Source organism: Taudactylus pleione, unplaced genomic scaffold (genome assembly GCF_031769625.1).
Source record: "Taudactylus pleione unplaced genomic scaffold, aTauple2 ptg001064l, whole genome shotgun sequence".
NCBI classification, from domain to species: Eukaryota; Metazoa; Chordata; class Amphibia; order Anura; family Myobatrachidae; genus Taudactylus; species Taudactylus pleione.
The window spans coordinates 613,897-627,755 of record NW_028285465.1 but is presented as its reverse complement, the minus strand read 5'-3'; the positions used below and the strand labels follow the sequence as shown (position 1 = coordinate 627,755).

Here is a 13,859-nt window from a genome sequence, read left to right as displayed (position 1 = left end):
GGCATCAAGCCCAGCCCCCACACATAAACCCCCAAATCGCAGCAATGTGCCAGTGAGGGGGCGAGGCTTTGATAGGCAGCCACGGATGGGCCACCCAATGAAGAGGCGGAGACAAAGTTTTCTTCGTCAGTCTCAACTCAAGTAACAAGCCAAAACAAACCGGAAAGGTAGTGTATACCGGTCCAGAGTGGCCCAGTTCAGGGCAATGCTTGGTATAGTGTGGGGGCCCGCAATCTGCGGGGAGCCCTGGGTGACCGCCCTGTCCACCCTGCCTAGAATCCGTCCCTGCAAAAACTTACTATATATTAGTGTGTTTGTAGGGTGGGAAATGAAGACCATCCCCAGGGCTTAAGCACGTCTTGCTGTAAGGGAAAGGCAGCTTGCTAAAGGTGAACTCAAGTTGTAAAGGTCTTATCATCTCTCTAATGCTACTGCTACTGCCCTAACATAAACCTTATGAGACCTAAGAATAATGTTACAAAAGGAATACAATAAAATAAGTATATAATAAAATTCAGTTATGAAATGTAATGAATTTAAACCACTAAAATCACCAATGATGTTTATTTAATTGGTAAGATGTTAATTTGATAAGTGGCCAATGGTGTTATTGGACAATGCAACAAGGTGATGGCCTCGGCCCAAGCGGATCTTTTCATCACCTTCTATGGGCACATTCCAGATGGATGACAGAACGTGCGCTACAACGAGCTGTAGTCTTGATCTAAAGGGAATTAAATGAAAGTTTCACATCATCAATTCATAGGAAGAATTAAACATTTCTGTTTTAACAATAGTGAGAATACTCTAAGTATAACAGCAATGACAGAGAAATTGTAACCAAAATACAATTTCCCAAAGTATTCTAATGAAAAGTGTGTAATGACAAAGTGTAAGCAATCATAGTGTCAGTCATGTAAAAATAAAAGTAATTTTTATCCCAAATTTTAATTTGTAATCCAATGGGATTGTGTTATACAGTATATTGAATCCATAAGAAAATATTTTAATTTGTAATTTAATGGGATCTTCTTAATTTTTAAGGAAAATACATTGTAAATATTTTTATTTACAGGAAAATCTTTTTAATTGGTAGTCACATTATTTTTTTTCTTCTTGTAATGTATTGGTACTCTTCCTAATGTGTAATCCACAAGAAATAAAATAACAATGGAAGACACAAACAGTTCCGCTCAGACTTTCTCTGCAGAATGACTATGAGCTGGCTGCTTAGCCAATTACAAGTGGTTTCCTACACTAGCTGTTGTGATTGGTAGGCTGTGAGGGGAGTCATGGGGATTCTTTGCTATAACCAAACATCAGTACAGATTAAATGAATCTCTGCTAACATGGGAAAAATAATAATAATTAGCAATGCTATGAGGCTCCATTCCTGTCAATTCCTATTGATTTCAATAGAGTTTCTATGTGCAGCACACAACTCCATTGCAACAAATGGGCCACTGGAATGTCCATTGACAGGAATGGGAAAAATACAGCACAATGTTGGTATAACCAATATCATATACAGATGCAGGGTCAAATGATATCTACAAAGCCTCTAGTCTTATTGTCCCACCCCACCCCCATTGATGAACCTGAATAAAGTGTAGATGATAAATTAATAACCCATCTTTGACACCTGTTTAATGCACAAACTATTAAATTGGATATCTGCCATACACTAGCCATCAGATTATGGGACTGTTTTATACAACACATACCTAATTGAGTATTTGATTTATATGCTAGCCACCAGATTGGGGTCTGCTTAGTATACTGGCCACCAGATTGGGGTCTTCTTAGTATACTGACTACCAGATTGGGGTCTTCTTAGTATACAGACTACCAGATTGGGGTCTTCTTAGTATACTGACCATCAGATTGGGGTCTTCTTAGTATACTGGCCACCAGATTGGGGTCTGCTTAGTATAATCGCCACCAGATTGGGGTCTGCTTAGTATACTGGCCACCAGATTGGGGTCTTCTTAGTATACTGACCACCAGATTGGGGTCTTCTTAGAATACTGTAATTGCAATGCACATGCTAATATAGATACAGTTATGGAGAAAGTAATATCAGCAATATATATGTGACTGAGATTTTTTAAATGAAGGGGTCCTGCATAGTACTGACCAGAATGGACTCTTCTTAGTATAGTAGCCAAAAGGAAGGAGGGCCCTGTTAGTGAGAGCTTACATTCAAAAGGGAAAAGATTGAAGTAGTGGCACAAGGGGGTGACATGAAGAGGGTAAGGATTTGGGGAGGGTAACTACTCTCAAATCATCAAGGGCAGTATTAATTAAATTGAAATACAGGAGCAGTGTAATAAGAAATATATTGGTAAGACAAAGAGATGTATAAATGGGATGTAGTTTAAATCCTGGCAGTCGGGGTGCCAGGGCTCAGAATCCCGATGCCGGCATACCTATGGTAAGTAGTGGGGTTAGGGTTAGGCACTAAGGGGGGTTAGGGGTTAGGCTGGCACTAGGGGGAAGGTTAGGGTTAAGCACTAGGGGGAGGGTTAGGGTTTATGCACTAGGGGGGGAGGGTTAGGGATAGGTACTCGGGGGAGGGCTAGGTTTAGACACTAGGGGGGAGGGTTAGGGATAGGCACTAGGGGGGGGTGTTAGGGATAGGCACTCCGGGGACGGTTAGGGTTAGGCACTAGGGGGGAGGGCTAGTGGTAGGGTTAGGATACTTATCGACAGGTGTCAGTATCCTATCCCTGCCCGGATCTCGTTGTCAGGATTCTGACCACCAGATCCCGAGTGCCAGCTTGTATATGGGTTGTATAAATACTAGGTCATAAGGAAAGTGAAAGTAGCCACAATTACACTGAAAGCACTTACGGTATTGCCAGATGTTTCCTTGGCATTGCCAGATGTTTTCTTGGCATAGAGATCACGGGGCCGCAAACCCCTAAAAGAGAAAACAGACACCATAGTACCTAAATGACTCCATGAGAACATTATACAACTTAATGAGGCTGATTCACGTCATTGGGACATTGTCCTCCTCATTTTATACTCATCAGTTATTCTATATTATTATACAGAAATATAAATATATTACAGTGACATTGTAAGTAAAATGTATTGTGCTCTATGATAGTTACTGAGATGCAAAGATTAGTATATGAGTGAAATCCATAACTAGATATTATGGCAGAGCAGTAAATAGACATTGTGGTGTCCTGTGTGAGAAGGAGCATCAGTGGCCCCTCCACCATGTCATCATTTCATATTACTGTTAGTTTGCAACACTGGAGGGGCCATGGCAAATGATACTGTACCAGTCTGGTCCTGGGGCTCTTGGCTGTTAATATTGTTTGTCCCCATTCTGTGTGTATAATAGCTGGAAGGTATGTACGGTACATAGGGCCTGATTCAGCTTGGATCTCAGTTGCTAATACACCTGCAATTGGCCAATTGTTGCGTTCTGCACATGCGTACGCATCGCAGTGCGCGAGCCAGACACTGCATTCGCAGAGGCTATGCAGACCATCACAGAGTGACTGACAGGAAGTGCTGTTTGTGGGTGGTGATGGGGGGTGGTCAGGCGTGCCAGCGCATTTGCACACCGTTTCAAGTGCATGTATAAATGAGTCACTGCGAAGCCATACACAGCCTGAGGCCTCATAGTGTGCTTGGCTGTTAGCAATTTCTGGGGTAAGGTCAGGGCTTGTGCAAGTGTTTGTATGGGTCCGATGGTACTCGATTGTACCGATGGTTTTGCTATTCTGCTGAGTATCATGGATGTGCGTATGGTAAAGTGGTTGCCCTTATGTAGTGCTGAGTATTATGGATGTGCGTATGGTAAAGTGGGCGCCCTTACGTAGTGCTGAGTATTATGGAAGTGTATATGGTAAAGTGGGTGTCTTTATGTAGTGCTGAGTATTATGGATGTGTGTATGGTAAAGTGGGCATCCTTATGTAGTGCTGAGTATTATGGATGTGTATATGGTAAAGTGGGTACCTTATGTAGTGCTGAGTATTATGGATGTTGGTATGGTAAAGTGGGCATCCTTATGTAGTGCTGAGTATTATGGATGTGTATATGGTAAAGTGGGCACCTTATGTAGTGCTGAGTATTATGGATGTGTGTATTGTAAAGTGGGCGTCCTTATGTAATGCTGAGTATTATGGATGTGTGTATGGTAAAGTGGGCGTCTTTATGTAGTGCTGAGTATTATGGATGTGCGTATGGTAAAGTGGGCATCCTTATGTAGTGCTGAGTATTATGGATGTGCGTATGGTAAAGTGGGTGTCTTTATGTAGTGCTGAGTATTATGGATGTGCGTATGGTAAAGTGGGTGTCTTTATGTAGTGCTGAGTATTATGGATGTGCGTATGGTAAAGTGGGCGTCCTTATATAGTGCTGAGTTTGCATTGTGATCGCGGTAGATTATCTTGTTATCGCAGTTGAACTGTGTGTGTACGCAGTATTGCGATCTGCAGTGAATTAGGCTCATAGATGGAAGAACACAATATATTATTCTCTGTAGGACACCATTTCCTAATAGTAGAGGCTGGCAGTAGTGTCCTTACATTATATTACTGACATGAAATCTGTTGTGTAGATGAAATATATCCCCATGGTGTAAAGTAATATAGTATAATATATGAGGTTCCAGTGAGTCCCTGAAACTGCTGCATACATACTATATATTTGTTTTATTAGCTTTTACTATAGTTAAAATGGTGTAACTGTCAGTAGTCAGTATGAGGGTACTTTGATATGTGTAACCTATTTACCTGCTGTGACTGTGCACTGGAGTCCAGTGTGTCAAAGTGACACTCACACTGGGCCCTTCTATGTAGGATACTGGTGCCGGACCTGTCGCGCTGCCTGCCGCTGCCGCCCTCTCCTGCACTCCCATGCTCCAACTTCCAACAGACAGCTTCTCTTGGAGCTGAGGAGAGACGTCATGACATCTCTCCCATCCCTGCAGATGGATCAGGAGGCAGAGCAACCTGAGAGTGACAGGCAGGGCTGCAGCTACAGTAATGTAGCCGGGTGCACAGCTACTAATACATAGCAGTGGGTGCCCAGTGGCATATAGAGATTGCGTCAGGTTCCTGCCTCAGGGCATGTTGCACTCTGTGCAGAGGCAGCAGCCGCACCACCCTAGTTACGGCCTTGTTATGGTATATGATGAACATTTAACTATAACTAGCTATAAATATTTCAGAATAATCGATTCTTATCTATAAATGACACTATTTGTCATTATGTGAAATTTTTAGCCATAATTCCCATTGTTACATGTTGTTCATGCGATATTAGCACAAAGTACTTACGTGCATCTCATAAGAACAATGTCCCTGGAACTGAGCTGCTTGTCCTTCTAGTACGGTCCTATGGAAAAGAATACGGAAATAATACAGTTACTATTATGGCTGGTATATGATTTGCATCAGTTAGTCAATGGATTATAGGAGCTCATTCACCCCCGCTCGCTAAGATGCAAACGCTCGCTGCTGCCGATGGTATGCAGTGTGTATGCAGTGTGCGCAAACCTTAGCGAAAGTTCACAATGTGTTCGCTCACTGCGCATAGACAGCACAGCAGAGAGAGTGACAGGAGAAGCCATTTGTAGGTGGTAACGGGCTGGCCATTAAAAACGGGGGAGTGGAAGTGCAAACGCAGGCGTTCCTGAGCATCTCAATGGCGTGTTAGAGGTGTGCATAATTATAAGAAAGCATCAAAGTACACGTCACCTGGCTTGTTTTTACACTGAAGTGCTCACAGTGCTTGCGGCAGGGTATGGTCAATCTCAAGCACTGCGATCGCATCCGATGTTACCCGATGTACCGATGGTTGCATACACTTCCTGGACATGACGTGCACAAGTGGGCATCTTAAGACAGGCTGGTGGGTGTCTACATACACTATGTGATCGCTCTCTAAGAAATATTGGGCGTGCTAATGCATTGCTGTGTGATAGTACTGCCTACGCAATCTGCATACACATCATGCGAGCGATCGCATCTAGCGAGCAGCTCTGAATCAGCTCCATAGTTAGTAAGTATAAACCTCTATTTGTTCCTATTGTTCCCAGATCAGTCACTTCCTTTGCCTAATCTGCATTCCAGGCCTATGCCATATACGCCACTCCATAACAGCATACCCCAAGGCAGCCTTTTTTATTTTTTTTAAATATTGCACAGCTGTAAAGACCAGCATATGTACACTCGTCCCAACTGTCACAGGATGGTAACTTGTGTGGTAAATACAATTTGTATTGCTGCGATAAGCTGTGATGCAGATTGTTAGTCAACAACTATGATAAACAGACCCCTTAAACTTTTAATTACATGGTACAAAAATACCTGGAGGACGAGTCTCAGCTGAACATTGATTGCTCTGGCACCTTCAGGGATCTTGTGGGCCAGACTCAGATGGTGCGCCTTCACCTGCAGGAGAAAGGGAGGACAGTAGAGAGTTAGTTACTGGGCACCGGCACACTCAGAGTACACAGGGAGAAAGGAGCATATGGATAAGTAACCTACATGTCCTCACACAGACATGTAATACCACAGGTGTAGCCAGGGGCGTTTATACAGAGGCTATTAATGATTGCTTTGAATTGAATCGTGGCCATGGACTTGTCCACTACCAATTATTTTTATTTCATTCACAATTATGGACTAAGGGTCTGATTCACCTTTGGGAATAGAGTGAGAAATAGCACTTAACTGTGAACCTGGACAAACCATATTGCAATGCATGGGGAGTAAATACATAAAAAATTTTTGCATGCAGGGTAAATACTGGCTGCTTCTGAATGTAGCCTACAAATACTGCACAGCTTTATTATTACGCCACAATTTACATGTCAGTTTGGACACCTCCATCCCAAATCTAAATATCTCTGCACATTTTAAATTTGCCCCACCTGCAGTGCAGCATGGTTTCACCAATATGATCAGTTGAGTGAGATATCAAACTCTATTTCCAGTTTTTGCAAGATCATTTGTATTACAAGAAACCTATTTTTCCTTTCTCATATTGTGCATTGTGTATGTAAATGTCAGTGTAATAAGCAATACATTGTATGACAAAGAGATATTTACATACTAGGACATAAGGAAAAGGTTAGTAACCACAATGACACTGAGAGCACTTACCTCAGGTATTGCCAGGTGTTTTCTTGGCTGAGGGACAATGGCCTCAGGTACTGCCAGGAGCTTTCTTGGCCTAGGGACAATGGCCTCAGGTATTGCCAGGAGCTTTCTTGGCCTAGGGACAATGGCCTCAGGTATTGTCAGGTGTTTTCTTGGCTGAGGGACAATGGCCTCAGGTACTACCAGGTGTTTTCTTGGCTGAGGGACAACGTACTCCGGTACTGCCAGGTGTTTTCTTGGCCGAGGGACAACGGCCTCAGGTACTGCCATGTGTTTTCTTGGCCTAGGGAGAACAGCCTCAGGTACTGCCAGGTGTTTTCTTGGCATAGGGACCACAGCCTCAGGTACTGCCAGGTGTTTTTTTGGCATAGGGACCACAGGGTGTGATATATGCAGCAAAGCCCTAAAAAGAGAAAACAGACGCATTTGCAAGATTAGTATATTATAATAATGTACCCAGAGCTACATATTATGGTGTATTATGATTAACATTTATATAGTAATATCTAAAAAACTACTTCATAGATCACAATCTATTTCCATTGTTCATGTGATATCTGCACAAAGTACTTACTCGGAGTGTCTCATAGGACCAGTGTTACTGGAACTGGGTGCTTTGTCCTTATGGTCCTTATGGGCTGGCTCTTTGGAAAAGAATACAGTAATAGTACAGTTACTACTATGTCTGGTATATGTTTTGCTTCAGTAATACCTCTTTTCCACCAAATACCCGGGTCCGACCTAGGTTTTGAGACATGGTTCCAACCCAGGTCAGACACCGTTTACACAGCACCATCGATCTGGGTTACTTTCAGGTCAGCCCCGTTCACACTGAACCTGGGTCTGCCCTGCTAAACTTGTGAGATCATAAAAAGTGGGAGGTGACTGCTCCACAACCACCAATCAGCTCATTTTAGGCATGACCCAGGTCGCATAACACGGGTTGCGCCGTTTACACTGCACCATTAGCCAGGTCCATTCTGCGTCTGACCCTGGTAGTTACCTGGGTTGAATTGCCAGGTTACTTACCCCGGGTTATTCTTCAGGGACCCTTTTACACTGAGCTGCGACCCGGGTAGACCCAGCAAAAACCCAGGTTTTTGGTCTGGTATAAAAGGGGTATTAGTCAATGGAATATAGTTTAGAAGTGTAAACCCCTATTTGTTTCTATTGTTCCTGGGTCAGTTGCTTCCTTTGCCTAATCTGTAGCTGTAATGACCAGCGTATGTACATACCTCCCAACCTCCCAGCATGTAACTACAATCTGTTGCTGGGATAAGTGATGATGCAGATTGTTAGACCTCAACTATGATAAACCGACCTCTTAATCTTTTCATTATAAGATAAAAATATACCTGGAGGATGAGGGTCTTTCAGCTGCACTTTGTCTTCTCTTGTAGCCTCAAGGATTTTGTTGGGGGCACACACACGGTTTCTCTCCACCTGCAAGAGAAGGGTAATCAGCAGAGAGTTAGTTACTGGGCACCAGCACACTCAGAGAATACAGGGAGACAGGGGATTATGGATGGGTAACCTACATGTCCTCACACAGGGGCCTATTCATGATGTTAATTATTGGGGTCCAAACGACCCCGATAATTAACATTCTAACACCACGGCTGCCGCAGAAATTCATCATTGCTCCAGCGTGGTGACAGCTAATACGAAACCTGTTGTCCCTGCGAGTGGCTTCACTGCTCCTTTTCGGAGCAGTGACGGGACTGCGCATGCACGACCTACAGGATATGCATGTGCACAAGAGCCCCGACGTCCGGCAGAAGGAGCCAACAGAGGTGTAGTGAGTAACAATTTGCTGGGACAGCCCATTATCGCTTCAGCTGTCCCGGCAGCAAACTTTATATAGTAGGAAAATGCGATAGAAAGTGAAAAGTATGGAGAGAGAAAATTCAGTTTATTAAATATGCCCCTAAATCCCTTGTTCTACCACAGTTATACCCAGTAACATAGATAAATATGTACAACTGTAAAGTCCAGCATATGTACACACCTCCCAGCCACCTCAGCATGGTAACTTGTGGGGTAACTACAATTTGTATTGCTGCAATAAGCTGTGATGCAGATTGTTAGTCCACAACTATGATAAACAAATCCCTTCAATTTTTAATTACATGGTACAAGAATACCTGGTGGACAAGTCTCAGTTGAACATTGATTTTTCTGGCGCCGTCAGGGATCTTGTGGGCCAGACTCAGATGGTGCGCCTTCACCTGCAGGAGGAAGGGTGACAGCAGAGAGTTAGTTACTGGGCACCGGCACACTCAGAGTACAGAGGGAGAAAGGAGATTATGGATGGGTAACATACGTGTCCTCACACAGACATGTAATACCACAGGTGTAGCTTTTATGACTGATTGAGCCTGTAGTAGATATTTGTAACATATTTTAATTGGCATCTGAATATCTAATAGAATTTCAGTATTTAATTCTATAATACTACAATGGATGACTACATGTATTATACATAATTAGAATAAATTTGTTTTACTAGTTTTATCTGGAGGTTTTTCATGCCTTTGTTCACATTTCTTAGTTTTATACATTTAGCTTATCTTATTGGCCGCGATACAATTCAGCGCGTTGTTAATTAGGAAAATAGCTGTTAATTCGGAAACATGGGTGTTTAGTCGCGAGAACTGGCATTCTTCTACCAAAGTTCCGGCTGCGAGGCTGTTAGCGCACTTTGTTGGATTTCTCCTCACACCCCTAGGAGGGTGCGAGAAGAAATCCTTAGTCGGGCCAAAAATCAGGCTGAATGGAATAGCTCTGGGAGCTCCCTCCCGTGGCTACTCATCATTGCTTTGAATTGAATCATGGTCATGGACTTGTCCACTACCAATTACTTTTATTTAATTTACAATTATAATGGACTATGGCCCTGATTCAGAGCCGCTCGTAAGCAGCCGCTCGTTCGTTCTGACCGATGTTCGCACATCTGCGCATGCGTACGGATTTTAATACGCATGCGCGAACCAGTCAATGCGGCCGAAAATCGTTTGTTCGCTATATAGCGAATGCCTGCTATTTTGAGTGACAGAGGGAGGCGTATGTGGGTGGTTACAGGGGAAGGTGCTTGAAAACAGGGGTGTGGAATTAGATCGCAGGCGTGCTTAAAGGTCAAAACAGGCGTTTTAAGGGAGTGCATAATTAATACAGCAGCGTCATTGACCACGTCACTTGGTTTCTTTTTACTCCGAACTGCTCGCAAAATAGCGGTTGAAAAAACCAGCCACAATAATAGCGAGCAGTTCATACGCTGTTCGATGTACTCGATTAATCTAATAAATAGCGGACATGACGTAGGATGCGAGCGGCCAGGGGGCGTATTTTTCAAAATTACAACTGCAAGTTTTGCTAGCTCGTTCAGACTTAGAGGCGTGAACAGACCGCAATTAGCGAACGGTTCATTTGAATAGCCACCCCTTGTTTTAGAAGGAACGACCGCAAATGGCGAGTGGCTCTGAATGAGGGCCTATGTTTTTGCAAGATCATTTGTATTACAAGAAACCTATTTTTCTCATATTGTGTATAAATTGTGACACTTGTGGAGTAATATAAGATGTAAATGTCAGTGTAATAAGCATTACATTGTATGACAAAGAGATATACAAATACTAGGACATAAGGAAAAGGTAAGTAACCACAATCACACTGAAAGCACTTACCTCAGGTATTGCCAGGTGTTTTCTTGGCATAAGCACCACAGCCTCAGGTACTGCCAGGTGTTTTTTTGGCATGGGGACCATGGCCTCAGGTTCTGCCAGGTGTTTTTTTGGCATGAGGACCATGGCCTCAGGTACTGCCAGGTGTTTTCTTGGCATAGGGACCACAGCCTCTGGTACTGCCAGGTGTTTTCTTGGGATAGGGACCATGGCCTCAGGTACTGCCAGGTGTTTATCTGGCATAGGGACCATGGCCTCAGGTACTGCCAGGTGTTTTTCTGGCATAGGGACAATGGCCTCAGGTACTGCCAGGTGTTTATCTGGCATAGGGACCACAGCCTCAGGTACTGCCAGGTGTTTATCTGGCATAGGGACCACAGCCTCAGGTACTGCCAGGTGTTTATCTGGCATAGGGACCATGGCCTCAGGTACTGCCAGGTGTTTATCTGGCATAGGGACCACAGCCTCAGGTACTGCCAGGTGTTTCTCTGGCATAGGGACCATGGTCTCAGGTACTACCAGGTCTATTCTTGGGAACACAGATGACAATTTAAGCAGCAAAGCCCTAAAAAGAGAAAACAAACACATTTGCACCTAAAGGACTCCAAGAGAATGTAACAATAGCTAAGGTTAGTATAATATAATAATCTACCTGTAGCTACATATTATGGTGTATAACATTTATATAGTAATAGCTAAAAAAAATACTTCATAACAATCTATTCTTATCTATAAATTACACTAATTATCATCACTTTATATTTCTATCCTTAAATCACATTGTTACATATTGTTCATGTAATATCTGCACAAGGTACTTACTCAGAGCGTCTCATAGGACCAGTGTTACTGGAACTGGGGGCTTTGTCCTTATGGTTCTTATGGGCTGGCTCTGTAGAAAAGAATATAGAAATAGTACAGTTACTACTATGTCTGGTATATGTTTTGCTTTAGTTAGTCAATGGATTATAGATTGGAAGTGTAAACCCCTATTTGTTCCTATTGTTCCTGGGTCAGTTGCTTCCTTTGCCTAATCTGTAACTGTAATGACCAGCATATGAACATACCTCCCACCTCCCAGCATGGTAACTTGTGGTGTAACTACAATCTGTATTGCTGCGATAAGTGGGTGATGCAGATTGTTAGTGCACAACTATGATAAACCGACCTCTTAATCTTTTCATTATAAGATACAAAAATACCTGGAGGACGAGTGTCTTTCAGCTGCACTTTGTCGTCTCTTGTAGCCTCAGGGATTTTGTGGGGGGCACAAACACGGTTCCTCTCCACCTGCAGGAGAAGGGTAAACAGCAGAGAGTTAGTTACTGGGCACCGGTACACTCAGAGTACACAGGGAGACAGTAGATTATGGATGGGTAACCTACATGCCCTCACACAGACATGTAATACCCCAGGTATAGCTTTTATGACTCATTGAGCCTGTAGTAGATATTTTTAACATATTTTAATCGGTAGCTGAATTTCCAATAGAAAGTAAATGATCACATTCCAACCAATCTTCTAATAAAACTGATTTTGAATGTTCATAATATTTGTTTTATTTAATAATAAATCCTTTATTGAACCACAGTTTTATCCAGTAACATAGATAAATATGCCGTTACCCCTTGGGGCTGCTCACCAGTGTTTTGATGTGCTTGGCCTTGCTCCCGTAGGTGAGTGTGCTGCGAGAGTCTTCATAGGCAGCATCCGCAGGGCTGATGTGTGTGATCATCACCATTCTGCTCCTGCCACTCAGTGCGCCCTGTGATAGAGAAAGCTCTGGTTATAGGAGAGATCACTGAGTAATCCTTGTACATTGTAATGAGCAGCTTATAGATCTACTACTATTGTTTTATACTATGTTTGTGAGAAACAAATGATTGCACTAAATACTAATATCATGGTTGATTGCAGCCATTGTCTGAGATAACACAAAGCAATGATGTTTTATGAACAATATTCCTGATGACTGGGGTTCAGGCATAGATGCTGTGGCCACATTCCCTGTACACAGGACCTCAGCATTTACAATAAGCTGTGGCCACACCCCCATACACTATACCACATGGCCCTATTTGATAACTCACATTCATATTCCTTAATGCTTGTATCCCAACAAGATATCTAAGAGGTGACTAATGCTACTTATACATCAGCCATGGGTGTATCCAGGGGTGTATTAAGAGATAGTTCTCTGACAGCAGCCGGGGGAAGAGGAGGGGGCCCCAGATGCGGAGTGAGCATGGACCCCCTCCTCTCTCCATAGCCCCCTTCTCTCTCATCAGCTGCCATCAGTGAACTGACAGCAGCAGTAGGTATGCCCGGAGTCTACTACGCATGCGTAAGTCATCGGGAAAATGGTGCGACAGCCATTTTCCTGGTGACTTCCTACTGCACATGCAAAAAACACCAGGAAAAAGGCAGCAGCGGTTATTTTCAAAGCATTTTGTGTAGCGCTACTCAGTGGGAATGGTAAGTATAAATAAAAAAATATGGGTGCAGGGTGTGCGGTGCAGGACCCCCTGAACTACACACCCTGTACCCATTATAAATACACCCCGGGGTGTGTCTATAATGGGTGCAGGGTATACGGTGCACATGTCCACACCCTGCACCCATTACCTATACTGTAATCACTAATGTAGACACCGAGAGAATGACATGGGTGCCATATTTCCAAAGTCCTGCACATGCCCAGTAGAGAAAGTGCAGTGTCAGAGTATAATTAGTGCATGTGCCTGTAAGAGAAGGGGGAGGCCGGCATGGAGACTGTACACAGGGCCCTTCTCTCTCCTGACATCAGGTACAGTTGTATTGTCATATGTATGTAGGAAATCTCATAGTAATAACATACCTTTAGCAGCCAGGTCAATTTGCTGTCCCGATAATTGATATGGCCGCCTGGTCTCTTGCGTAGCGCCATAATGCAGATCCTTAGGGCCAGAAGCGAGCGGTTTATATAGCCACTTTCTCTCAGGGTTTGGCCAGTGTTCTTAGTCTGATATTGAAACAGAAAAGATAATGAGAACACATCTGGCTTCAGTC

The 13,859-nt window shown here is 43.3% G+C and overlaps 1 long non-coding RNA gene across 1 annotated transcript; it reads right to left on the bottom strand.

The window, feature by feature from the left end:
- Window positions 1-545: 545 nt before the first annotated feature.
- On the bottom strand, window positions 546-2,898 carry LOC148453898 (uncharacterized). Its single transcript, XR_015874859.1, has 2 exons — window positions 2,854-2,898; window positions 546-724 (listed from the first exon to the last, which is right to left on the bottom strand). It is a non-coding gene; the product is annotated as an uncharacterized LOC148453898 (long non-coding RNA).
- Between the last annotated feature and the right edge of the window lie 10,961 nt (window positions 2,899-13,859).